Source organism: Drosophila novamexicana, unplaced genomic scaffold (assembly GCF_003285875.2).
Source record: "Drosophila novamexicana strain 15010-1031.04,08,12 unplaced genomic scaffold, DnovRS2.1 tig00001842-arrow-arrow-pilon, whole genome shotgun sequence".
Classification (NCBI taxonomy): Eukaryota; Metazoa; Arthropoda; class Insecta; order Diptera; family Drosophilidae; genus Drosophila; species Drosophila novamexicana.
This window is the reverse complement of record NW_020824899.1, coordinates 275,029-302,572: the sequence shown is the minus strand read 5'-3', so window position 1 is coordinate 302,572 and position 27,544 is coordinate 275,029. Positions and strand designations below refer to the sequence as shown.

Below are 27,544 nucleotides of genomic sequence, written 5' to 3'. Positions count from 1 at the left end.
TCTGCCAAGGCGTAAATCAAATATCTGTAAAAGCAGAAAAATGAGATCAGAGGCAAAACTGGGCGGATATATGTCGCTGTGACGGCCAAAACCATATATAACCTCACTTTTAAAGCTTCAACAGTGTCTAGAAGCCCAATCAAGCCAAATGTCGACATAACCTCATTTCTGTAGTTGATAACAATACCAATATAAGCTCACTTTTGTTAAAAACCTTGTAATATAACCTCACTTCTGCATATTTATAAATAAAGTATATTTTCCACACATAACATAACCTCACTTTTGTCAAAAACTGACTTAACTAACCTCATTTTTGAATGTTTATGCCAATGAAATCTATTTCCTACACATAACATAACCTTACTTTTGTCAAAAATTGACTAACCTCAATTGCCAATAAAATCTATTCCCTACACATAACATAACCTCACTTTTGTCATAAGCTGACTAACATAACCTAACTTTTGAATGTTTATGCCAGTGAAATTTTTTTTCCCACACAATCAACTGCATTTCCCAAATTTCAATTTGCGCAACTTAACCACAGCTCTACGTCTGACCAAACTATAAATTTCTAATCTGACAAACGAAACTAAACTTAATTTTTGTAACAAATATAACCTCAGTTGATGCAGTCAAAAATGTTGCAATTGGTTTAATTTCTCAAAGAAATGCCAAGCTCTACGTAAGCGTAAGGTGCCCTCTCTGCAGCACTTTGTGGCAAGTGGATAACTGGTCGAGTGTGTGTGTGTGTGTGTGTGTGTGTGTGTGTGTCACCAAGAAGCCACAACCACGAAAACCACGCAGAACTACACACAACTACGCCCGCTCGCTTGTGTGTGAGGGAAGGGGCAGCATATGGGTCCAATTACTCAGCACATCCGGCGTTTACTTCTAGCCCCGGTCGGGTGGAGAGTTCGCCCTCATCATCGGACGAGGAGCGCATCAACAAACACTTCACGCCTGACATTTGACAAGACGTTCGGTGGTGCGGGGCGTGGGTGGTGGGGAGGGGAAAGGGCACAGGGTGTTGGTGGAATGACGTCTACAAAAATCCAAATGCGAAAAAATGGCAATAATATTTTTATGGGCATAAATAATACAGCACATGGGCAGGCACTACGAAGTGGGGGAGGCTTTCTTTTCTTTTTTTTGTTCACGCCATTTTCATGCGTCGCAAGCTTTGGGCTTCCCGGGGCGTGAAGGAAGAGAGAGGGGGAGGTGGTTAACCGCACGCATTTAATGTTAGCAAAGTCGATTAAGCGTCCTTCGTCCATTGGCGGTTTCTTGGCTTTCAGACGAAAGCAGGCAATAGCATCTGCTAACCGGGAAGTGGGCCAGGCCAGGCGGACGGAAGAACGGAGAGCGGCATCTCGTATGCCCCCGAAAAAGCGCTAAGCAAGGCCACCCAGTGTAGGATGAAGGGGGGAAGTGGTGTCAAACTACAAACTTAAACAGCGACTTGCTGCTGGGTGCCATTAATGTTGTCCATGAGTCAGCTCTAAAGTGGGGTAGAAATTCCAATCGTTCACCCTCAGTCATAGACCAAACCTTCGTCCAGCTTTGAGGCTCACCCTCAGTCTTAGTCTTGTGCGTATATCCTTGCCGTTGTCCTTTCGGTCTCATTATTAGTTGTGGGTGCAAAACAATTTAAAAAATTGCTTGCCAAGAAATTGAGCGCCACATTTTTATAGGGTAAGACTTAGGTCAAGTCTATGACAAGTATGTAAGATGGAATATTAGTTCAAATTCCTAAGCCGTCCTTGCTTAGAACAACTTAAGGCTGGCTCAAGTCTTTTCACAATACTCAGTTGGGAAATTAAAGCAAAAACTCCATTACCGAAATATAATGCTTAACATGGATGAGTCTCATCAGACGCTCTACGTTCCTAAGAAAGGAAGTCCCGAATCTGGCAAACGCTACTACTCTTGGAAGGAGTGCAGAAGACAAGAAAGAAGGAATAAAGGGTCTAATCAGAAGAAGAGTCAGCTTTGGAATGACTTATCTCATATTAAACATATTCCATATATGCACAAGAGGTCAGAAAAAAACAAAATCAGCCTGTGAGAATCCGAAAGAAAGGCAAGCTAATCAATAATGTAAATTCTCTAGACTTAAGAGTTAAAGCGAGAGACGTTAAGTTGAGAATCGCAGAGAAAGGCATTTCTATTTTATGAGAAATTCATGAGAATCAAATAGAGAGGCGACAAAAGGAACGAAAAATGTAAAAAAATATTCAGCCAGACCTGCCACGCCATGAATCCGCGAAGTAAAAGCGCTTGGGTCCTATTTCGATTAAAATTTTGGCAAATTATCGCGAAGGGGAAATTTCAAAATGATGCATAATACGGCCAAAATAAGCCCACGGCTTAATTTGCAGTCTAGAAATCAACCAAGGAAAATATTTACGGAATTTCATTTATAAATTTATACTCGAGGGGTTAAAACGATGCGCCTGCCTTTGAGGCAACAGCACATTGGGGGTTGGGCTGGAGGGTTGGCTGCTCGCTCGATTTTCTTGGCAACAAAACCAAACGCATAATGCTAAACAAATAAAAAATATGTATATAGATGTATATAAATATGTAGAAATGGAGAGCCCCAAGGATAGAAGGCGGCAACGAAGCATTACATTAACGCAAATAATCGCGTCGCATGTTGTCGATGCGGCTGATGTGTGGGCACAGGGGAGGACGGGGAGAGAGGGTCATGGTAGGAATACGTGGGTGGATGTTCGCTGACAGGTGGTTTGGCAAATGATTTTGATGCCTATTCAAACTGACGAGCTGACATGAGACGACGGCTGAGCCGGCGCGATAAAGCCCCAGACACAGGCACAGGCACAAAATCCAGACACACAGACACTCACGCACACACACACACACACACACACACACAGACAAGTCGGCACTTGAGCCACCTTTGGAGACCCAAGCCCAGAGTAAAGCCCAAAGCAAACCCATGGCAACCCGTAGCTTAACCGAACCCAATCCCATCCAAAGCTTACCACAAGAGGTAAATGTTTTTGTTCAGCTGCCATCTCGTGTGTGTGAGTGCGTGTGTGTGTGTGTGTGAGTGTGCGTGTGTGTGCAGCATATACAGCTCATTAAATACAAATCAGCTTAGCAGCAACTTGAGCAACAGCAACAGCAGCAGCATCAGATGGCAAAATGAATCGCATCATTTTCAGGCCCAGACCCCACACTTCAAGTGCTGCAAAAACTAGTCACGCGACAACGAATACGGCATACCCTAACTGAAAAGCTTATATATATATATGACATGAAAATACATAGATACTTTAAAGAGATAACAACGTTTGGGTTGTTCCTTTGATTCTAATATTGCCAAAAATTTATTGAAGCAGCTCCATCCCCAAATTCAGGGATCGTACTCCCGTGGGGACTACTATATTATTTAGCATTCATTATATTTAAACAAACATACCTCACATTTTCTGTATGGTAAGGGCATATAATATTCGGCATTCCACAAGTTACGGTACTTGCTCAAATAAACACTTTTAATTTAAGTACATAACCATTTACGGCGAGAGCCAAGCTTATCAAATTTCCCAAGTACCACATTTACCCTTACTTATTATTCGCATGCCTTTACCTAAGCCTCTGACTTTTGTACACTCAGAAAGCAGCATTATAATAAAGTCATAATGCCCATGCTTACCAGAACTGAAGCTGCAATTAAATGGACACGCCCCCCACAAGCACACACACACACACACACACAAACCGAAAAACATCAACAAAAAATTCACTTAAGCCTCAGGTAACTGAAGACATGAACGCTTATCAGACGGACGGGCAGACAGGTGGATTGGGAGGGGGGTGTGAGCCTGGGCGGTGGGCGGGCGACAGTCGGTCGGACGGTCGGTCGAATCGCATTTGGGTAGCTCTGTCGCAGGAACAGCTCAATTTGTGGGCGGCGAAAGTCAATTTAAAAAGCAAATAGCTAGCCAAGGGCTGTGTCTATGCGTGTGTGTGTGTGTGTGTGTAAGTGCTGCTGTTATCTGTGTCTTAAGTGCACAAACACACACACACACACACACACACAAGCACACACTCACCCACACCCACACAGAGCTCGTAAAAAGCAAAAACCGTCGCGTTGTCGGTCGTCAACGTCCAGACACTAATTAGTAATCCTTGACACGAGCTTCATTGTCATTAAATATGCCACATGTGGCAACCCCAGCCACAATTCCCTGCATCTGGCCACCCTCATTTGGCTGTTGCTGTTCTTGTTGTTGTAATTATTTGTCTACAGGTATTAAGCTTGGCATTACTTTAGCCGCATATCAAATTATGACATGTTCCACTTCCAACTCGCCGTTTTCTTTCCCCCTCTCTCGCTCTCTCTCTCTCTTTCGCTCTGTCTATGGATGACTCATGGCAGCTCAATACGAGCACAACTATCTTTATCATTCGCTGTCCAGCGCTATTTGGCAGCTGATCAATAAAACTTGCCCCAGCTGGGCAGGCGAAGCAATTTCCATAATCTGCCAATTCGTAATTCCCGCACTAAAGCTACAAATTTGTTGGGATTTGTGTTGCCACCAGTACACCCCGCCCCCCGACCCGGCCCCCTTAACCGTTTCCCACACCATCATTCGACAAAATCTAAGTTCGACTCATGCTTTACGCTCTCGCTCTCGCTCTCGCTCTCTCTCTCCATCTCTTTTTGACTTTCAGCTCACTCAATGCTGCATCTCTTTTGCGCTCACGTGACGACGCGTCGCGCACCAAACGCATAAATCAGATTTACAGATTTATTTTTTGTTCTCTTCTTTCATTCTTTCGTTGCATGCTTTTGGGCTGCATGCGAAGCCGCAGTGAAGACAACGGTGCGCACAGTGGGCACGGTAGTTAAACTAATAGAACCAAATACACGTTGGCTTAAATTTGGGTAATTATTAAATTGCTTTTTTTTTCAAATGTTATCAATCCTCATAAACAAATTAAGCTTTGTCCCTTATTAAATTATAATAAAAAAAAAACAAGAATATTTCAAAGAACATGATCTAATGTTAAAGTAGCTGAAAAATTGAAAAGGGAGAAGAAATGCTTAACCAAAAAATTATTTATTCACTATTGGCTTTAATTTATAAAAGAGTTTGTTTGATAGATTTTGTCCAGACAGAACTGACTAAGGAGTAACTAAGGAGCCAAACAGCCAGTTTTTTACTAGAATTTTCTATTGGTACGCACCAAAATGGAGTTAAGAAATACTTAACTTCAGGAATACTCAATTCTAATTGTGGCCAACGGTAACAAGAATAACATTAAGTGTTAAGGTGTTTGGGTATGATTAACCAGCGGCAGGCTGCCGGTTCAACTGCAGCAGCAGTTTTTAATTGTTATACTCAAATAATAAATGTATTACTATTAACAAGGAAAACACAATAATAACAATAAAGAATGCTCGAGTATAGTTACAAAATCAAAGTGCATTAATTTAATTTCATATTTTTGTTGTCGCAACAAATGCTTTTTATACCACTGTGCGCTTTGCTTTAAGCAGCTGCCTGCGACTTTTGCGTTTGCTTTTGCCAGGTTTTTTTTTTTTATTTTTTTATTTTGTTGCCGTTATTATTTTGCACGCCTTTGGCTTTTGCTATTTGAAATGCTGTCAACGTTTCCCGCTCCCCCTCCCACCCAGTGGCATTCCAGCCCGACTGTGCCTGCTCCGCCCATTTGCCAGCGACATCATCGATGCCGGCGGTGCAACGGAAATGTAACCGCAAAATTCAAAACGGCAGACGCAATTTGTTGCGCACATGTGACGACATGCCATGTGCTGTACGTCTATGTGTGTGTGTGTGTAGCAGACGATGACGCATAGCCCACATGTGTGTGTGCGTGCGTGTGTGTGCGTGTGAGTGCGGAGGCCTTTACTCTAAGCCGCTGGGGACTGTCAACTGATGCCCGGACAACAACTTTGTGTGTAATACAACACGCAGTGCGGCAGGGCGAGCGGTTAGAGGGGAGGGGGAAGGGGGAAAGGAAAAGGGGCGGGCGTAACACAGCGAAAGAGCTAGAAAGATGGAGAGAGGCAGGGGCAGAGAGCGTGCGAGAGGGAGCTGCAAATTAACATAATTCACATATTTAACACGCTGGCGCCGACCAGCGGTCAGTTTTGGTCGCCACCGCAGCGCCATCTGTTGTGCAAATGGCCTTATTAGAAGGGCAAACAGTTTTTAGGCTGCGTACGTGCCAAATCAGCGAAAATGAAATGAACTAGGAGTCGAGCAGGTGCGTGACTGGGGGCGGATGCGGATGCGGATGCGGAGCGGAGGGCGTTAGTCGGTTGAACGTCGCACCTCTAGCTTAGAGGCGTGGCATTTTCGGGGTGTGGGAGGCGCCGGGCAAAGCCGCAACACGGCGACGCACATTGTACAAAAACAGCAGTGCGCACTTTACATAACTAATAAGGTTGTTTCCCGTGCTGTTATACCCTGTAGCCATAGGGTTAGCAGGGGGTATTATGGTTTGAGATCAGGCTATGTAACAGGCGAAGGAAGGCTAAAGTAATGGTTGATTGCTTGTAACGGCAGCTAAGTACAGGGTATTCTCTAGTCGGTCATTGCCGACAAGAGCCCTTTTAGCACTCTTGCGGCTGTTGTTGACACACGCCATTCGCCGTTCGGCATAAATAAGCAATTGTCGCGGCCCAAAACTGTTGCCAGCTTTCAGGCGTTTCCATCTAGATTCGACATTTGGAATAATTACCAGAAATGCATGACCCGTTAATTGACATTTGCCGCAAAGCATGCTCAAATATCTGGAAAATTCAATTATTGAAATTAATATATTTGGTATATATTTGCCTTCAAATTGCCTGGCATGGGCAAGTTTCTGCGAACTATTATGTAAACCAAACTAGCTACTGAAGCGTACTATCTTCCAATTGTCAAGTTGCTGTCAAAGCTAACAAGCGCTTGTCAAATACGCTCTCGATTCTCTAGCGAACTTATTAGCTGCTGTTGCTGTGAGTTGTTCCATGTCAAACTTATTTGTAGCTGCAATCAATCTGCCTGCCAAATAGTTAACTACAAGTTAAAATTAATAAAATAAAATTGAATTATCAGATTGCATTGCCAATGTAAGGCACAAGTTAATCTTCGATGTGCCCAAAATGTCCTTACCCTCTCGTTAATATGTATGAAACTCAGGAATGCTTGTGACTTTTGCTCATGTGCCTGTCAAAGTTAACAAGCACCTTGTGCTGCAGTCATTTCTTGACATTATCTAGCAATTTGGCCTATTATAATTGAAGCTCTAGACAAGAGATTTTCGAGCTGTTTTTTGTAATTGTAAGTTTCGGATTGTGTTTAGGAGCGAGTTGCCTTCTGAAAGTTTTGAGAAATAATTCTCTCTATAAAAGACTTAATTTCTGCATTGAGTGCAAGGGTAAGTCTATGTCATACATTTGGTATTACGTAAGTATGTTGGTTCGTTAAATAATATACCAACGGCTAGGTTGTTGGGAAACATATGTGAAATTTCAAGAACTTGTTGGAAAGACAATTGAATATGTTTTTGGTAAAAGCAATTTACAAAAGTTGCCTTTAGGGAAATCAAAGTAGCCCAAAATCAAGCTGAGACCTGTTTATGAGTTATATGAGAAGTTGCCCAAGTTCTTGGCAGGGTGGGGGAAAGGGTGGAAAGAGGTGAAGGGGCGCGACGGTCAACAGTTTTGGCAGCCACTTCAAGGCCATTCAAGTAGTTGACTAAAAAAGGGAGTCAAGAGTAGAGTTGTTGTTGTTGTTGTTGTTGTTGTTGTTGTTGTTGTTGTTGTTGTTGTTGTTGTTGTTGTTGTTGTTGTAGAGTAAACATGTTGTTTACTACTTTGACACTTGACACATGACAAAAAAGAAGCGGAAGAAGCAGCAGAAGCTAGCCGCAGGAGTCTTCAGACCACAAGAGGAAGCAGCCGCAATAACAACAAGATTCCCCAGAGATACGGCAGAACAAAGCCAAAGTCAAAGCCAAGAGCTGAGGAAAGTCGCGCTAGTCGCGGTAAAAGAGAGAGACAGCAATAACAGTGTATACACAAAGTCTATGCAACTCCAAGAACGTAAACTTCATTTATGCTGTTGCTGACTTGCGAATGTGAAAAAACAAAGCGGGGAAAACAAAAGTTTTTACATTTTGGCGTGAAAATTTGTAAACATCAGCGTATCAACGAAAACTTGCATGTGCCACTTGTAGTGTGGGTGGTGGTGGGTGGTGGGTGGGGTCTCCGTTGGGTTGTTTGCAGAAAAAAAAAGGGTGAATATTTAATAGAGCGCACAGGTAAGCAGCCAGGTAAGCTAAACACAAAATGCCAAGCCGATTTTTTGGCTTTGCTTCCTTTTTTTGTTTTTGTGTGTGTTTCATTTGGCAAATGACAAATTGTGCTGTTAGCAGCGGAAGGGGGAAGAGGAGTTGGGGGGGCAGTCTCTCTTTGAGTTAACACTTGTTGTAACACGTGTATGCAACATTTGGCGTTTGTTGTTGCTGTTCATTTATGAAGAAAGTTCAATGGGTTCTCGACCTTTCAACGCAATTTACATGAGCTTCTCACATGGGACGATGCGCAGGGGCTGTGTGTGTGGGTCAGGGGGTAGGGGGAGGGGGGTAAGGTGTGATGTGGGTAACAGAGCTCTAGCGCCAGGTAGAAGCCATAAATTTTAAGCTTTAATTGAAGCGTCAGCAATTTATGCTTAATTCTGCTGAAGAACTAAACATTATTTTTGCTTATATTTAGGTTTATTTTTTTAGTTTTCCTTAACTTAACAAAAAACTAAATGAAAAATTGGGTGTGTTTGGCCCCTCGAACTTTCGAGTTATCCCCAAAAAACCAATTCTCAAAATCGATATTTATCGATAAAGTTGTAAATGAGAGCAGATATCGAGAAATAAACCGCGTGTTGCAAATGTTATCGATATTTATCGATTGACATGACAACAAAATCAAGCTAAGCATATATAATAATAAGAACTAAATAACCTTACTTTGATACATATGTGGGCTCGCTCAGCTGATAATGTTCCATTTGGCATATACCTCTACACTTTTGTGACGTGTGCGACTCATCTTTATCAAATATGCATCCAATTTCACAACAATAAAAACCACGCGCCTCTTTTAACACTTAATCACCAAATGCTGTTAACCAACACTATTTATCACACATGAAAAGCCGGACATAAAGTCAACTTCCAATCAATCTATTGATTTTTGCTTGCCTCAAAACCTGCTCGAATGTTGTTGTCATCATCAGCTTCCAAGAGAAATATAGAAAAAAAGGAAATGGAAAAGCTGAGCGCAGCAAGCAAAAGCAAACATTATATGAAATTCCGTAAACGTTTTGCCCAAAATACAAATACTAAACCATTCTCAGTTGGCTTGGCTTTTTATAGAACGCACTCGCTTCACACTTTCCCCCAAATCCTGTTGCCCTCCTACGTTATATTGTGCTTTGATATAGATTTATTTACTTCACTTTGCAGCACTACTTATAACGTGCTAGTGTTGTGCGACTTGAAGTTTGTCAATTTTAATTTGGTTTCATGGGCTTGCGGCTGTCAGCAAAATCCTTTTTCTAATGAACGTAATGAATGAGCCAGGACGAGGCCTGTCAATCGCATTTGCATGCGGACAACATATTGAAATGCTCAAGATTTCATTCCAAGTGAATGGGCTTTGGTAATGACAGGCGATAAGCGGGTGCTTTAAGTGCATTTATCAACACTGCTGCGGCACGACGACGTCTGAGATTTGCAACAGCTGCAACAAAAGCGACTGGCAACAGGATGTGAAGCCCAGCTATCCAAAAAATAAATAAAGTAAAAAAGTTTTTGAGCGGCTTTGCGCCCGAAGGCGCTTAGAAACTTAAGGGGACAACGGCACGACGCACAGTGTTGCGAATGTGCGCGAAAATGACATGAAAAACGAGAATCGTTATTATATATAGTACGATATTAATCAATTATTATAATTATAGTTCAGCACATTCAGCCGGGTTCCTCAAATACTCTTTTGTAAAAGAAATCAGTCAAAGTCAAAAACGTTTTTTCTTTAGGTCTAGACTTCTTCTTCAAATTTTGATGAATTGAATATAACAGAAAATGATTACTATAAAACTTGTCAACACTAATTGGAAGAGAATGTTGTTATACAAATACATAAGTATATAAATATATATACAATCTTATTATCTTATAAATTAAGTGCCTAGTCCTGCTGTATTAATATCCCAGCCTACAACTTAGTGGAACCCCAAAAAAGAATGTCACTCTGTTTTGAAAATCTAAGATTTGATCGAAAAACCAAACTATTTATCGATAACAAGCAACTAAAAAGAATGTTCTCTACAAAATTTGATTGCACCACTGTGCAGGCAAACAGGAGCAAAATACAGGAGCACAGGACGACAGGACGACAGGATGACAGCCATTAATCATTAGCGCAAAAATGCGACTGTCTGCGGAAAGCAGAGCGACCAACCACCAGATGACGATAACGGCAACAACAATAGCGACAACAGCGCTGAGAGCGTGCTGCTGGCCAGTGTTGGGCAGCGTTCGAAATGAAATGAAATGAAAAGAAATGAGAAGCTGTAAAGAAAACTGTGTGCCTGTCCCTGCTCGGGCGCTAAGCGGCTTGTGATTTTGCCTTTTTAGCCAAGGCATTTGGCATTTACACACACAGCATGACGCTACAACAATGCCATTGTCAGGCCTAAATGTTTTTTATCTCATTTCGCAGACGTCTGCCGGAAAATGTTGCCAGCCCTCCCCTACACCTTGTCCCTTCTAGCTACCAGTGATAGCAGCAGCGGTAAACGATAAACGCCCAAAAAGGTACTGAAAAATTGTAGAAAATCAGCTCATGACACACCGACTTGCGACTTGTCACACACAACAACATGTCTCGCTCCTCGCCATCATAATTTATTATTCATGTGCATTGTGATTATATTCAGTTCCTTTTCTTTTCTTCATGCTCTCACGACGTTAAGGGGCCTTCCAAGTGCTTCAAGAGTTGTGCGACGCAGTAAATATATATATATATATATAGTTTTTCTTGTTCGGAGTGATCAGAAGGACATACAACAAGTTCCCTTAGATATATGTCCCTTTGCCCTGCTCTCTGTCTGTCTATATTTCCATAGAAGACCAGCTTTTCCTTCTTCCTATAATTAAAAAGTAGCTCGTGTCCGCAAAGTTTATTAAGCAGCTCTGCCTTATTGCTCTCTTCGCTGCAGACCTTCTCCAACTCCGCGACCTTCTCTAACTGTGCAACACTCTTTTCGTAGTTAACGCACACTAGTTTGCAGCTAGTTATCGATAACCCGATATGTTATATGAATATGAATATTATATTATGGCATTCATACTGCTTGAAACTTAAATTCCTGTATTGAGAGCACTTTTGTGTTAAAGGATATTCCAGATTATCGCTCTGATACTGTATTATATATCAGAAAGCTGTCATATGAGGCTATAGATAGTTCCTAGGCGCACAATCGAACTGTTCCGATCACGCTCTTAACATTCAAACTGTCTTGACAATATCGGAGTAATATACCATATTCTAGGCATAAAAAGCAGCCCCTCTATCTATCAGAGCGCTGTCATATTAGGGTATTACATCGTTGGCATATTTTCTCTCACATTCTTTGCGTTTTTTTTTTCATTTAAGATTTTGGACGCGTGTGTGTTGTGTGTGATTTTTCACTCTTGAAAGGCTGTTGTCTGCTTATACTTATAATTTGACAGTGCTGGCAATAAGTAAAGTGTCCGCCCATCTGCCAGTCCCTTTTTTTTCAATTGTTGCGACATTAAATAAGCTGCAAATTGATGGCCAGCCATTTGTTAATATTACGCTTACAGAGGGACTGAACTTGGCTGCCCTTTGATTACATTTTAGTCTTGTCAACTCTATTGACTCGATGTTTCGCCTAGGGTTCCGCTTGTTTGGGGCTGGGCGGCTGTGCCCCGCCCCTTTTGGCAGGCACAAGTTGATACACGTACTTATTACGTCGCATGCAGGCCGTGCCACGCCCTCGTACCTTGAGCCGCCTCTTTGGCCAAAAAGTTTGGTTTGACTTTCTTTCTTTTTTTTTTGGTTTTTTTTTGAGCGCTTTTCATTTGCATTTTCCACAGTTTCAAAACTCTGCCCGGCGCCCGCTCGTCCCCGACGGGGTCCTTCATTAACTTTGTCCTGGATACGGGCAGAAAGTGAGCTTTTGGCTCTCATTAGAAACGCGCTTCATTAAAAAGGCTTAAAACTCTTGCCCATGCAAAACTCAACAAATCTAACGGAAATTTTCCACGCAAATGCAAATTTTCCCGCTCACCGCAAATGGAGCACGAAAAATATACGAAAATAAACCGAAATTCAACTGAGAAAATAAAAATGATAACGGTAAAATATAAAAATTGCACAGTTAAAAATAGGTTTTGCGCAGCACGAGAGAGATGTGGGAAGAGCGCGGGAGAGAGGGGTCGGAAACTTTAGATTGTATTAAAATAGAAATGGCATCACAATTTAGCATTAAGCGCTTCAGTTTTTAGCTCGTTTCGCGGAAATTGCAAAATGGGGGAAAAGCAAAAAAAAAAAAAAAAGGAAAGGAAGCTAATAATAAATGAGGCAAAAAACGAATGCTAGAAGTTGCATAAAAAGCAAAAGTTAAAGATGCAGGCCTAAGAGATACCCTATGACTAGCCCCAGAGCTTTTACAGCGCTTCTGCGCTTCTTCTTCTTACCACCCTATGTGAAATATGTTCCCTAGTAACCCTGGTGTTTAGGATCCAGACCTTATGCAACTTTCAGGTAACAATTAAGGCACCCAACTGTGCAAATATACCAAAGGTCGCAAAGATCTACCTTGAAAACTAAACTAATTCTAGTTTTGTAAGGAATGTTAGGGGTATTCATAGAGTTGACTATTTTCAAACTTTAATTACTATTTAAGAGCCCACATACCAAATTTGGTGTAGCTAACTCTTATATTCCTCGAGCTATGCTTGAGAAATCAATAGGTTCCCCAGTAACTGCGATTTCTATGATCCGATCCTTATGAAAATTTTTTGGGAATAATGAAGACACCCAAATGTGCAAATATACAAAAGAACAAAGATCTGCATTTAAAAATAAATTAAACCCTATTAAACTCAAGGATTGGTGAATACCCCTAATTCATTCGAACTATATATGCGCCCACATACCAAGTTTGCTGTAGCTGACTCTTATAATCTTCGAGGTTTGCTTAAGAAAAACATATCTCAAAATCAATAATTGACGATATTATGGAAATGGAACAGAATATGGATAAAAGAAAATTAAGCGTGTAATATGGGATATAATATAGACATAGTCGGACTGACAGATGGACATGGCTAAATCAGCTCAGCTCTTCATCCTTATCAAGAATATATATACTCTATGCGATCGGAGATGTCTTCATGTGCCTGTTACATACGTTTCTACAAAATCATAATACCCTCTTAAGCCATTGTCAATGGATTGAGGGTATTACCAAGTTTCAATTATAACTTCTTTGTTATTCGTTTTATACAGGCTACACTTGATAATATGTATAAGAAATTCCCCTAAGTTACATTTCATAATAATATTTATCAAAGAGATATTATCGCGTCCGAAGTTTTCAAGAATTCACCTTCGATAAGTGAAATTGCACATGACTTTTTATAAGGTAAATGCATTTAAGTCTTATAATTGTATGTTATTTTGCAATTATTATATTAGAAATTATGATTGTCAAATAATATCGCTTTAACCCTCATAAGTAGGCTATGGATTTGTTTACTCTTAATGTTTTATGTACCGTAAAATCTACCTTAACGCACAGCTCCTTGATCTTGTCGCGCCCGCATAAGTATGCTATGATATAGTTAGCTCAGCTGGGCCTATATTTGCCGTACACACACACTCACACACACACACACACACACACACACACACACACACACACCTATGGAGCAGGTAATCATATTGTGGCACTCCCCGTTATGTATTAAATGAGATTTAATTAGCTGCCAATGCCCGTTTTCCTGGCCAAGAGCCACAACTAACCTCAGATAACTTGGCCAAGTGGCCAAATGTTTTGCTGTTCGGAAAAGCGTTACAACAGTTTTTCCTTTGGCCGAACACACAGGTGCGGCCAGTTTGAGCCGGTCGGGAGGGGGAGGGGGCGGGGGCTGGCCAAGAAGTGGCAAATGTGGCCAAAATTAATGAACAAAATGGCCAACTATAAATTAGCCACGCTCCAATTTATGCAACAAAAAAACAAAAAACAAAACACAAAGCCGAAGCCGAAGCCGAAGCACATTAACAATGGCAGGCGGCTAAATGTAAGGACAATTTATTTAATTAAATGCGCAAAAAAAAAGAAAACAAATAACACAAAAAAAGAAACCAAAGCAAAAGGACAACGGGGCAGCGGGCAGCGGGCGGCGCTGCAGAGCTCCAAAAAGGCGGGCCATGCGGCAAGCACAGGCGCGCCCCGTCTCGCTCGCACTGCCAGCGTCAAGGCAAGGCGAAACGATGAGTCATGAAGGTCATGACGAAAGCAGGCAGCCACAGCACGCAAGGCACGCAGCTGGCAGCGACGTTGGCAGCGACAGCGCCAAAAGTCGCTGAGCAAAACGCGTCGCTTTGATTAGTTGTAACAACAACAACAGCAACAACAGCAACAACAGCGACAACAGCGGGCGCTGCTGTCGTTGTCGTTGTTGCTATTGTGACAGGTTGACGACGCGCCTGCCAGACAGTTTGGCAGCGCGCTCTCGCCATGGAGAGGAAGAGAGAGTACGCAGAGAGCGAGAGAGTTATGGCTGCCGAGAGCTGCCGCTATGAAAAATCAATTTCGCAATGTTACGACGTTGCTGTTGACGCTGACAGCGACGCGGCTGCTGCTGCTGCTGCTACTAAGTTTGTTTATTTGTGTTTGTGTGTGTGCGTTTATGTGTGTGTGTTTTTGTTTTCATAGCTGCTTTTGCGCCATAATATTCACAAATTAGTCACACACATGCACTTGGCACGCATTTGTTTATACACCAATTGCACAATTACTTATAATCAAAGTATATTAATAAAATACAACTGTTTATGTGCGCGCTATAGCAGTTAGCTTTTGTCATGCAAACTCACCTCTTCTTGTTGTTCCTTAGCCCACTTTCCATTTGATATGTGTGCGTGTGTGTTACGGTGTGTAGTGTTGTGTTGTGTTGTGTGTGTGTGTGTTGATGTGTGTTATTTAGCCAAAAATAAAAATAGCACTGCAAATTTGATTTATAAATCTTCTGCTGTTGCTTAACACTTGCAATTAATCGTCCAACCACAACAAAAACAAAAAAATTTGCCGTAACAGAAATCTGCGTAGCAAGAACAGCAACAACTTAGCTGTAAAAATGTTGTTTTTACTATTTTGTCACTTCTTGAGTTCCGTTAAACTGGCTTGACTTTTCGCGCGCTATGCTTTTAGCTGCTGTTTCTCAAGTGCCGTTATCGCTGCTCACTGTTTGTGTTTTTATATAGCTAGCTATTGTTGTTGTTCTTGTTGTTGTTGTTGTTGTAGCTGTTGTTATTGTTGTTGCTGTTGGTACTGTTATTATTGTTCTGTCGTCTTTTTGTCGTTGTTCTGTTTCAATGGCCGGCGACGACTTCGGCGACAACAACGACGCGCGCTTTGCGTTGGCGTTGCGTACACTGCAAAGGCTGCTGCTGAACTGAGCTGCGGACCTGACATGCGGTTGCCAAGTTAGCTCAGCAGCAGCAGCAGCAGCAACAGCAGCAGCAGAAGCAGCAGCAGCAGCTCCCAGCTGCAGGCTCTTTAGGTCCTCAGCTCTGTCGCTCTCTGCATCGGCAGTCGCAACCCCCAAAGCAGCGCGACACGTGCGACGAACTCACGGCACCCACAATACCGACAACAACAAGAACAAGAACAACAACAACAGAAACACAACCCTGCATGGCAATGCGGCGTTGCCGGCCTGACTTTAGCGCCTGCGCACGGTGGCAACAACGCATTGTGACAACCGCATACAGCCGCTGCCAGCAGTTATGTAACAGCCCTAAAATAAAGAAAATATAAATAATAAGAAATAAATATTCATAAAAAAATGAAAAAATGTAATGAAGAATAATAAAAGGAGCAGTATTAAGACTTTGAAAAGCTAGAAATATTTAATCTATCTTTCTAATAATTTGTCCTTCTAAATGAAAAAATAAAAAGAAGAATAATAATAGGAACAGTATAAAGACTTTGAAAGCTCGAAATATTTAATTTATTTTTCTATAGAAATCTATCTTCTTATATATCAATTATTGAGGTAATTAAAAAAAGGTATATGAAAACAATTTCAATAAAATTCTCTAGAGCCAGCTTGCATTGGTATGTGCCTTTCTATGGCAAAACTTTAAGTCTTATTTTAAAGAATTTAAAAAGGGTCTAAAAGAGTCTAAAAAGAGCACAAATTTGTATGTGAACTCATTTTCAACTCTGGGAAGCTTCAAACTGTGCTTTAGAGAATAAATTAAATATTTCAATAATATAAAGTGTATTTTTAGAATATACTCAACGTAAAGCCGACTATGGAATATCGGAAAATAAAATACAATTTGGAGCGTATATTGAACAACAAATATAAAAAAGCTGCCCCTAAAATATACTATATAATACTTTATACTACTGTATACTATAAAATACATTTTGTATTCTCTGTGACATGTTGGAATAAAAATACAAAACAAATTTAAAAGATACTATATCATATTCTGTAGTATTTGATGTTTATGTTACATATTTTTTGTATAGTTCATTTTATATTTTCAGGTATTTTAATTCCCACATTCCACACACAACATTTTTTTTGTACAATGACAAAGTCTTTTACTTTTATGTTTTTGAATCATTATGTATTCTGTAGCACAACTTTTTATAGCGTGCGCTAACTTTACACGCGCACTGTGCTGCTGTCAAAACAGAGAGAGCGCATCGCATATTGAGAGCGCGCGAATGAAAGAGCGTAGCACGCTTTTCTGCGCTTTGGCTTTGGACTGCCACTTGTGTAATATTGGCAATTAACTAACACAAAATGGGGTTGATTTTTGAATGGATGCGAATGCGAATGCGAATGCGAAAGCGACTTTCACAGCGGTAATGACAAGAATGAGAATGTGAATGAGAATGAGCAGTCGAATGACGCTGGAGAATGACGCTGACGATTGACGATGAGTATGAATGGATGCTGGCCGTTGGGTTATCTGTTATGCCGGCTCTGCGGTCTCCATATACCCTGTACGCATTCAAAATGGCATATAGAATGGCATACAGGCATACAGAATGTCGAGCCCATAAGACATAAACATTCAACGAGCTGAGTCGGTTAAATACATGGTTTGCTAGGTGAGATGGCAAAAGCAGAGACTGGAAAATTAACATATATTTTAAGGTACATCATAGGCAAAATGAGCTGACATTTTATCGATATCTTCAGCTTAAACCTATCGATGAATATCGGTATACCCACAAGGCTTTCAAGGCAAATCTTAAGTATATTGAGAGTCGGCATTTGAAAAACATATTCTCCAGCAGAACTCTTTCTCCGACCCTTTTATAATGTCGATAAATATCGATTTATCACGATTTTTCAACATATCTGAAAAATTATTGAACTGGAACGTTTGAAGTAAAAATATGTATTATCGTGCAGTACAATTAAACCATTTCTAAAAAAAACTACACACATTTTCATATTATCGATAAATCTCGACTTGCAAAAAATATAATAATGTCATATAATCGATATATATCGATTTACAAGCTGGATTTCTCAAGCCAATTTCGTACATTATCAAAACTATTCTACTCAGAATCTTCTCGAGTGCCAGATTCCAAATATTTCATTCATTCGAGGGTATCTGCTCTTCAGGCACAAAAATCTGTGCTTTTTGTGGGGGAGGGGATTGGGGGTCTTCAGGCTTTTTGGCCATTTCGAGCAGTTCATTTGGCTTAAGCAAAACGCTTTTTGGGCAATAATTGCAAAACACAGATGCGAACGCATTTTTGGTCAATTGGCCTTCAGGAAGGCCGGAAGGCAGGTGCATAGGGTTGCGGCGCATAGGGTTGCGGCGCAAAGGGTTGTGGCGCATACATAACCAGAGTTGTTGTCGCAGACATTCTCGATAACTCAATTATGCGGCAAGTTCTTAATCAAGCCAGCGTTTGCTACCATCCTCTCTCCGACACGTCTGCCAATTAGCAGCTGGATAAAAGTTGCAAGTAAGTTGTAAAAAAGAGAACAAAGCGAAATGTGGAATGAAATGTACATTTCAATTATTTGTAGCATGCTCCAATTTTGTACTGGCCAAGGCGCAATAAATCATTTGATTTGTACACTTGCCCCCAAAAAATGCTTTTCAGGTGTGGGCGGAACCAGGGGGGGCGCACCCTTTGGGTGGCTTCGGGTCGTAATTCTGGCTAGCGGCTGACAAAGTCGGGCACGTGATGTGCGTGCCTTCCGGTGCTAAATCAAGGCAAGCGTTTTCAAATTGTCTTACCTAGCGCACAGATGCTCGCCCCCTCGGGTAATGCCACCCCCAAGCGCCCCTCTCCCCATCCCCCCCCCCCCCCCCTACCCCTGCGGAAGCAACTGTAGTTAATATTTATGGCGATTTAATCTTCTCACTTGAGCGCTGCTCAGTTAAGTTTGATAGAGTCTTCCACAGACTCCCAGACTCTCGGCCGGCAGATGACCCTTTTTTTTCCGTGCCCTGGCCAACCCCCCACCCCCCACCTGCTCCGACAGCCTACGATGGCCAGCCCTGCCCCAGGAGCTTTGCAGTTTGTTTGCGTGTCCATTTAATTTCCGACTGGAATTGCTTAATCAAACATAGCGCTGGGCATATAGACGACGACTATCTGAGCAAATCGCTTGAGTTTCCATGTGGCAGCCACAGCAAAAAGTTGTCTTAATGAGTAGTTTAGCTCCACGATACGTGCTGGGGACGGGGTGGGGACATGGTGGGCAGGGGGTGAGGCTAAAGGTCCAGGCCTGGAGTGTATGCTATGCTCTCTCTCTCTCTCTCTCTCGAGCAGGATTAAGCCCAGCGCTGGACAAACAAAAAAGTGCATTAACAACAAATTGTTATTGTTGCCCAGGCCTGACTTTTGTCGGCCCGTGGAGGGGGTGGCGCAGGGCCGAAGCTGTGGGAATTAGTCGCTGAATGTGGCCCAAACAGATAAACGATCTGACAGCTTTAAGACAAAACACACAAGCACGCACAGGCACAGAACAGTCCGGGTAAGGGATGTAATCGATTTGAAGAGAAGAAAACAAATAAAACACCAGTAAATCAGATTTGCTTGCCATAATAAGTTGAGCGAACACATTTCGCTTAGCCAAATTAAAGCACATATTTATGCAACATTCATTTCAAAAAGTTTGTAAGAAAGCGCGGCAAAGCAGTTTAAGACAAAGAGTGGAGCTCATTTCATGGCATAGTTACAAGAGTATGCAAATGCTTGAGCAGAAAGAATAGCTTGAATAGCAAGAGATTCAACTGAAGCCATAATGCCAATTGATCTATCCTTATGGCCAACGACTTAAGTCTATATGTACTTGTTCTGCAATAAAAGCTATTCAATGGCATTATTGCCTAAGAACTGGTCGAAGCGAACTGCTCAGAGCACAAATAGATTAAACAACTGCCAATGAAGTAAATTATGGAAAGTATATGGCGAACTAATGGCCTATCAGTGCAAACAAATGAAATAGAAAACAAGTAAGCGGTTCTAGTCGGGAGCTCCCGACTAGGGGATACCCTGAACCCTCTTCTTCCAACACCAAATGCATATATATATTCTATTTAAGAAGCTATATGTCAAGTTTGGTGACTCTAGCTCTTATTATTTAACAAAATTGCCCAAAAAACAGGATATCGATATCGATTTTTATCGATTGCTTGGAAACGGAGTAAGTTATCGATTATCGGAAACAAACTCGATCTGTGCGGGAACTAGGAGCATCTACATCTAGCTCTTATAGGTTCTGAGATCCTTGCGTTCCTACAGACGGACAGACGGACGGACATGGCTAGATCGACTCGGCTATTGATGCTGATCAAAAGTATATGTACTTTATGGGGTCGGAGATGCTTCCTTCTGCCTGTTACATACATTTGGATTTTGCACAAATACAATATACCCTTCTACCCATTTTGAATGGGTTCAGGGTATAAAGAAGGTCTTAAGACTTTTAGCCACTCGGCATGGCATTCAAGTTGAATGGGAATTGTTCACTTGAACACTTTGCCAGAAATGTAAATCCAGTTAGCAGTTGGTAACAACTGGCATTCCAGCTGGATGCTGTATGCATTTCCATACGAATCGCACACATGTGAGTACAAATAGAAGTGAGTGTGCGATTATCGGGTACTCGTTTACCAGATTCTCTCTTTACACCCAAAACGCAACCCTCGCATCGATGGGGCGGAGATGTCTCTCATTTAAATTAATGGCACATAACAATTTGATGCGCTGGCACGCAACAAGGAGCAGCGGGCGGAGGGGCCAGGGTTGAGCGGGGGCAGCAGAAAAAAAAAATGAAAAGTCTCTTAGAAATGAAAGAAGCAAAAGTCGCGAAAAAGTTGTGAAAAGCACGCAGCATTTTTTTCGGCTTCGACTTTTCTTGGCAGAAGTTGATATTTTGGGCCTGATAAAGTAAGTATATATATATATATATGTATATATATTCTTGTTCAGTATTAGCAGCATTTTTTATACAAATTTTCTATGCAAATTAGAGTCGCGGCTTTCTCATGCAAGCTGATGGATCGCAGCTCTATATCATATAGGAATAATCGATCGTAAGTAAAGCCCTTATCTCACAAATATATATCTTTACGATGTTTTCTTAATCAGTTGTAAATATAAACTCTTCTATATGTAACGCAGTAGAAGTTTATATTGTTTTTTCTGCTAACTCTTTCCTTTTTCAGTTTATCGATAAATATCGATTTTAAAATTTAGTTTTCTAGGCATAGCTCGAGGTTTATTACAGCTAGATACGTCAAATTTGGTCTGTGGCCGCTCGTCAACTATATAAACCTTTAAAATATTTAACTTTTTGTATACGTATCCCAGTTCTAGCACAAATTTAGCAAATCTCATTCAAAAGCTAGAGAAAGTTTCGAGAAACTTATCTGTTGAGCAATTCCTATGATTATCGAACTAATATATATTGTACAACGCTATGGACTCTATTGTCCGGAGAACTTCTTTGTTTCCTTCAGACATCTCTCTTATATAAAGCCTCTTTTAAGCAACAGGACTAAGTGGATGTTTTAAGGCTATTGGGTCCTTGTGGCGTGTTTTCATATCTTGTTTTGTTCACTTTTCAATTAAACAAATAGCTGAATTTGACATTTTTGGCTCGTAGAAGCGGCATAAAGTTCAAAGGGAAATCATAAGAGGAAATAACGAGCACAGGACGCGCGATAACAGTCGCTGACAAGGACAAGGACGACGGCAACCAACTTTTACAACGTGCTTTTAACATATTTCCTTCGAGGGGGGGGATGGAGAGGGAAGAGGGGTGCAGCTGTTGCCTGTTGTTCTTACGATTTATATACCCCAACTCTCTCTCTCTCTCTCTCTCTCTCTCTTTCTCTCCCTCTCTCTGGCCCGATATCATTTCTTTTGCTTTTTCTTATCAGTGCATTGGCATCGACAACAATAACAGCTGCAGCTGCCCGCCGCCTAGGCAAATGTTTGTTAGCAACCCCCCCTTGGGCCACGCCCCTGCCACACAAGTCTCCCACTGCCTTGCAGCGATTACACACATTTAATGGGTATAAACATTTCTACAATTTCTTTGGAGCATCTCATGATTCAATTAGCCACAGCCCAATGCGTTTAGCTTGTGGGCGTGGTCCTCGTGTTGCAATTGAATAAAAAAAAACGCAAAATAAATCAGGCAACAAACTTATTGAAATTGCTGGCAAGACCAACTACCAGTTACCCTGTAAAAGAGAGCAAAGCCAACAATCATACCCTGCAGTCATTGCAACCGGGCTTGCCAGTGTTGTAAAAATGTATGTGCGAGAACCCATTGAGTGTATATATTCGTCTAACCTATAAGAAGTTTATGCACGATAATATATATACTCGATTTATTGTTATTATCAAACATTTTGCTCTATCTCCTCTATCAAAGAACTAGATACGCCAAAGTTTTCAGATAGGTTCTCGTTAAGTATATATACATTTAGAATAATCCACTTTATGTATAGCTCCCCCCATTATCCCCTGAAAATTAAGCATTGACCACATTTGTGTGACACATTGAATCAGTGAGAGTTTCAGATCGGACTATAAGGACCGAGGAGTTAGTGAGGAATGCAAGGCATGTGACAAGGGAAAGGAGAAGCACAGTCGCAAGGGCAAGTAGTAGAAGTCACGCTTTTTCACGCCAAAGAAGCCAACTTCTACAATCTAGAGCATAGTCACAGCAATCAATAAACATTTGTACATTTACAGGGTATAACAAGCTAGCTGAGCAATCAGCTATGGCCATGTTAGCAGCCAGCAGAGCAAGTTGAGCAACTGGCGCCCTGTTTTGCAAGTTCGTTTAACTCCTAACTAATCAGATTTTATACAACATCCGCAGCAGAGCCAAAGCTAAACCACTTAACTAGCTCAAAAATAAAAAAAAAACAAGTGTTGCAATAGTGTAAGTTTATCTCAAGTAAACACAAACTCGTGCAGTTACCGGAGTTGCCAGTCGGTAATTGTATTTGTGGCCAGTGTTGCAAAGAGGAATAGAAAGCAAACGAGATTTTATTTATTGATCATTCAATTTACTCGATAAATAAGCCTTTCTTAAGGCTTGAAAAACATAAACTTCTCAATTTGCTTAAGTTGCTTTAGCCCAGCGAGAACTTCAGCTAAGTTCCGATTCATTAGCTAAGCGTACTCTATATAAAAAGTGTTGGAAAGCAGCATGTGGTCCTATTGGAGCCCATTGTATCCCCTAGTTGGACACTCCCGACTAGAGAATTCCTAGATGTCGCTTTTACAGAGAACTAATAAGTAAGTCTTTATGTGTGGCAACTTTTGCTCACTCTGGCAACTCTGTGAATGCCCATTGAAGTCAGTTTTGGGAACGGAAACTAAAAGTATCGATAGATATTTTATGATATGATAATTAAGATATTTATGAGCCCATAAAAAGTTGTCTTCGACTTGGTTTGATTTGCCACATTTATGAATATTTTCAATTAAAAATTAAATTAAATTTACATATTTTCATTTATCTGCGGATATAAGTTAAATATTGTGTATGTGAGTATGAAGGAAAAATGCTAGAAAATAAAATAGAATAAATCCTGAAAAGCCCCCATTTGAGTAATTAATAGAAGTTATAATCCGAAATGTTGCACAACTGGATTTAAGCGGCTTTTGGCAAAAGTTGCACAACTTTTCCTACAATTTGCTTCAGTTTTTCTTATTTTGTTACAGTCAATGCCAAAAGTGTGTGCACGAAGCATACTGAGTACCGTTTAGCAGCTGCCAGCTGCCAGCTGCCAGCTGTCAGTGTCAAATTCATTGTAAATTACAAGTTCATTTGCGGCTGGCATTACATCCGCTTACAAAAAAAATGCAAAAATAAACACGAAAAGATAAACTTCTGCCGCATAAATTATAAAAGTATCGCAAAGGCAGGTCGCGACCCCCTCGACACGGCGTCGGCGTCGGTTAGCTCGTAATGAAACTTAATGATGCGCCATTAGGGCAAGAGGGAGAAGCGGCTCTCGCTTCCAGGCTAACGGTGCAGCATGCATTTTGAGGCGCCACCGAAGCGCGAAGTTCAAATGCAACAGCAGGGCAAAACAGGTCCAGTGCGGGGCGTGTCGGTGAATAGTTCACTTCTACTTCTTCATCTTCTTTACTTTGTGCCACAGTCAAACGCAAAAAAAAATAGCCATTGTCAGAGATGGTAAAAGATAAATAAACAATAGATATAAGATATAGATGATAATGCATTCTTGATTAACTTCGGTGCTTAAGGTCCGATCTTTATGCAATTTCAAGGGCATAAATATGACAAGCAAAAATGTGCATATACCAAAATGCAAGGAAATAACTTTTCAAATAGAGTTTCTTGTCAGTTTAAGATGAAATGGGGTAAGCTAACCAAAAAGTAGAATATTCCTTATCTAGACCAAAAAAAAACAAGTAAGAGGTTCTAGTCGGGAGCTCCCGACTAGGGGATACCCTGAACCTTCTTCTTCCAACATCAAATGCATAAATATATTCTATTTTAGAAGCTATATGTCAAGTTTGGTGACTCTAGCTCTTATTATTTACCAAAATTGCCCACAAAACAGGATATCGATATCGATTCTTATCGATTGCTTGGAAACGGAGTAAGTTATCGATTATCGGAAACAAACTCGATCTGCGCGAGAACTAGGAGCATCTACATCTATTTCAAGTCTCTAGCAGTTATAGGTTCTGAGATCCTTGCGCTCATACATACGGACGGACGGACGGATGGGCGGACGGACGGACAGACAGACGGACATGGCTAGATCGACTCGGCTATTGATGCTGATCAAGAATATATATACTTTATGGGGTCGGAGATGCTTCCTTCTGCCTGTTACATACATTTGGATTTTGCACAAATACAATATACCCTTATACCCATTTTTAATGGGTTCAGAAGCACTTTGGGCTAAAAGAAGCAGCTTTACCAAGTTACATTGAGATAGCCTCCATTCGAGTCCAGTCCGTATGGAATATGAAGACATAGATCACATCTCGAACCTTTATTCAAAACGTAAAACACATAGCTTGAATAATTCTCGAGTTATGTTAAAGACTTTCGAGTTTCACAATATCGATATTTATCGTTATTATGGAAATGGAGTGAGATGTCGAAGTAAGACGGAAAGCACTTTTTAATACCCTGAACCCATTAAGGATGGGTAATAAGCGTAAGCTGCAAATGTATGTAACAAACAGAAGAAGCAACTCCGGAGTCTCATCTCTAATCGAGTCGATCTGGCCATATCTGTCTGTCTATCCGTCTGTATGTTCGTCTGTCCGTCTATCTGTCCGTACGTCTATCCATATGTCCGTCTGTCTGTCTGTCCATCTGTCCGTCTGTCTGTCTGTCTGTCTGTCCGTATAGCTAACTAGAGTCTTGAAATTCGGAATGTAGCTCCTCCTAGTGCCCGCGCATTGAGAGTTTGTTATCGATAATCGATAACATGTCCCGTTTTTAAGCAATCGATAAAAATCAATGTCGAAATTCTGTTAATGGAGCAAATCTTTTAGGTTGTAAGGCCTAGGAGCTACCACACTTGACATATAGCTTCTAGAAGAGCATAAACAGATCAAGAATCTTTCATTTTATAGCTATCGCCATCGATTTTCCTCCCTTGCGTGAGCTGTATTTGATGTTGGTAGAAATACGTTTAGGGTATCTCATAATCGAGCACTCCCGACCTTGTTGCATTTCATAAAACAGAATATATATTTCAAATTTCCAGTTCCTAACTTTTGTTGTTACGAAGATGAACAGACGGACATGATCAAATACATGGCATTCAAATAAGCAATAACATTTTAATGATCTGTTGGACAGAAATAAAGATTGATAATGCGAGTTATTTGAGGTAAGAAAGAAGAAAACGGCGAACAAAAGCTCGGCACGCGTTCCCTAGATTAACTGGGGGCGCCGCAGACATTCACCCTAATGTCGATAATAATGATGACGGCAATGATCATAATGATGAGCATAATGCTGCTGCTGCTGCTGATGATGAGGATGATATGGATAATAATATGAATGATGTTAATAATTTATTGTTGGAGCAGAGCGCGAGCTGAGGCGAACTTCACTTTTCACGCTTCGATTTGATTAGTTGATCATCATCATTAATTATTATAAATTAATGAAGTTGCGTTTCGTTTATCGACAGCTATTTTTAATAACAACAACAACAACAACAACAAAACCTGCTGTCATTATATTAATAATTGCGGATATGCGCGCATTATTCTTAACTATTCCATTGTTCGCGCGCGGCCTGAGGAAACGGGGCGGCATCTTTTGGGGCAAAGTTCTATTTCTGGTTTCGTTTTTCGCTGCTTTTGGAAAATCCTAAGCTTGAGAGCCTGCCGCCCATGCAATTCGCTCGAACATTATTGCGCAAAATTCTTTCGACTGGGGTATACGAGAAATTGTAAAACAATTTGTTAACGAGCTTTTGAATTGAAGATTATGACCAATACGTATATTTAGTAATTGAAGATTTTTGCTTAAATAATTGAATTTGAATATGAAATGATGAACAGAGCGAAAAATAACATATCGCTCTTCATTAAGCATATATCAGTTCGTGAATATGCTCGGATGCTATAAAGCTATAGTTAGCATATTTTTTCTTACATCATATGTAGTTTAAATTGATTGCACAATATTTCCATCTAATGCGCAGCAAAACATCTTTAACACTGCCTCAACAGCAAGTAAAACATTTACGAATGACCGTGCATGAGAGAATTCAAAAACTGAGTCCGAACTCTAAAAAATATAAAACAACGCATCAAAAGTAATTGAAAAATTGACAAATTGATTAACAATGTGAATAACAAGAGGTTATAAGAATGACTCATGCTTCAACAAGTAAAACGTTTACGAATGACAATGCAAGAGAGAATTGAAAAACATAGCCAGAACTCTAAGAATATTTAATCAATTCACATCAAAAGTGACTGTAAAACCTTACACTTTACACCTTAGATTAATAAAAAGGGAATGTGAAAAACTTCAACCAAGCGCACAACGTTTACGAATGCGGCACAAAGAAGAATTGCGAAAATTATGTGCTTAATGCCCAGAAATTGAATCAAAATGCGTGTGTAAAGCCGTAAATCCGTTTATGAGCCCTAAGCAAGAAGCTATTATAGACTTTTGCTTCAAAATTCAGCTTATGATTAAGCCAAAAAGAAAAAAAATAAGAAATAAATGAATTAAAAGCGGCTAAAGAAGTGTTGAAGCTACCGTTTAGGGAGCTGTTGTTGCTGCTGTTGTAGTTGTTGTTGTAGTAGTTGTTGTTGTTGTTGTAGTTGTAGTTGTTGTTGTTGTTGTTGTTGTTGTTGTTGTTGTTGTTGTTGTTGTTGTTGTTGTTGTTGTTGTTGTTTTTGTTGTTGTTGTTGTTGTTGTTGTTGTTGCTGATCGTCTCAAGTTGTTTACGTCGCACGGCTCCAGCGGCACTTTGAGCCGCGTCTTTCGGTTGCCATATTGTAATGGCCCTCGAGTGAGGGCACTTTTTGTTATTGTTCGAGCCACTCGAAAGCGCGAGGCGAGCCGGAACTCCAAAAAGCTCCAAAAAAAAAAGAAAAAGAAACATACTCCAAAGCCTTTCAAAGGTATATGTTGTGTGTGTGTGTGTGTTTCGCTAATGATGGCACATGAGCTGCTGCGCGATGCTATA

General features: G+C 40.8%; 1 protein-coding gene across 1 annotated transcript in view; it reads right to left on the bottom strand.

The window, feature by feature from the left end:
• LOC115768587 overlaps window positions 1-27,544 on the bottom strand; it is a gene marked incomplete at its 3' end in the record, with an annotated part of 70,639 nt that overhangs the window by 21,065 nt on the left and 22,030 nt on the right. The window lies entirely within an intron of this gene.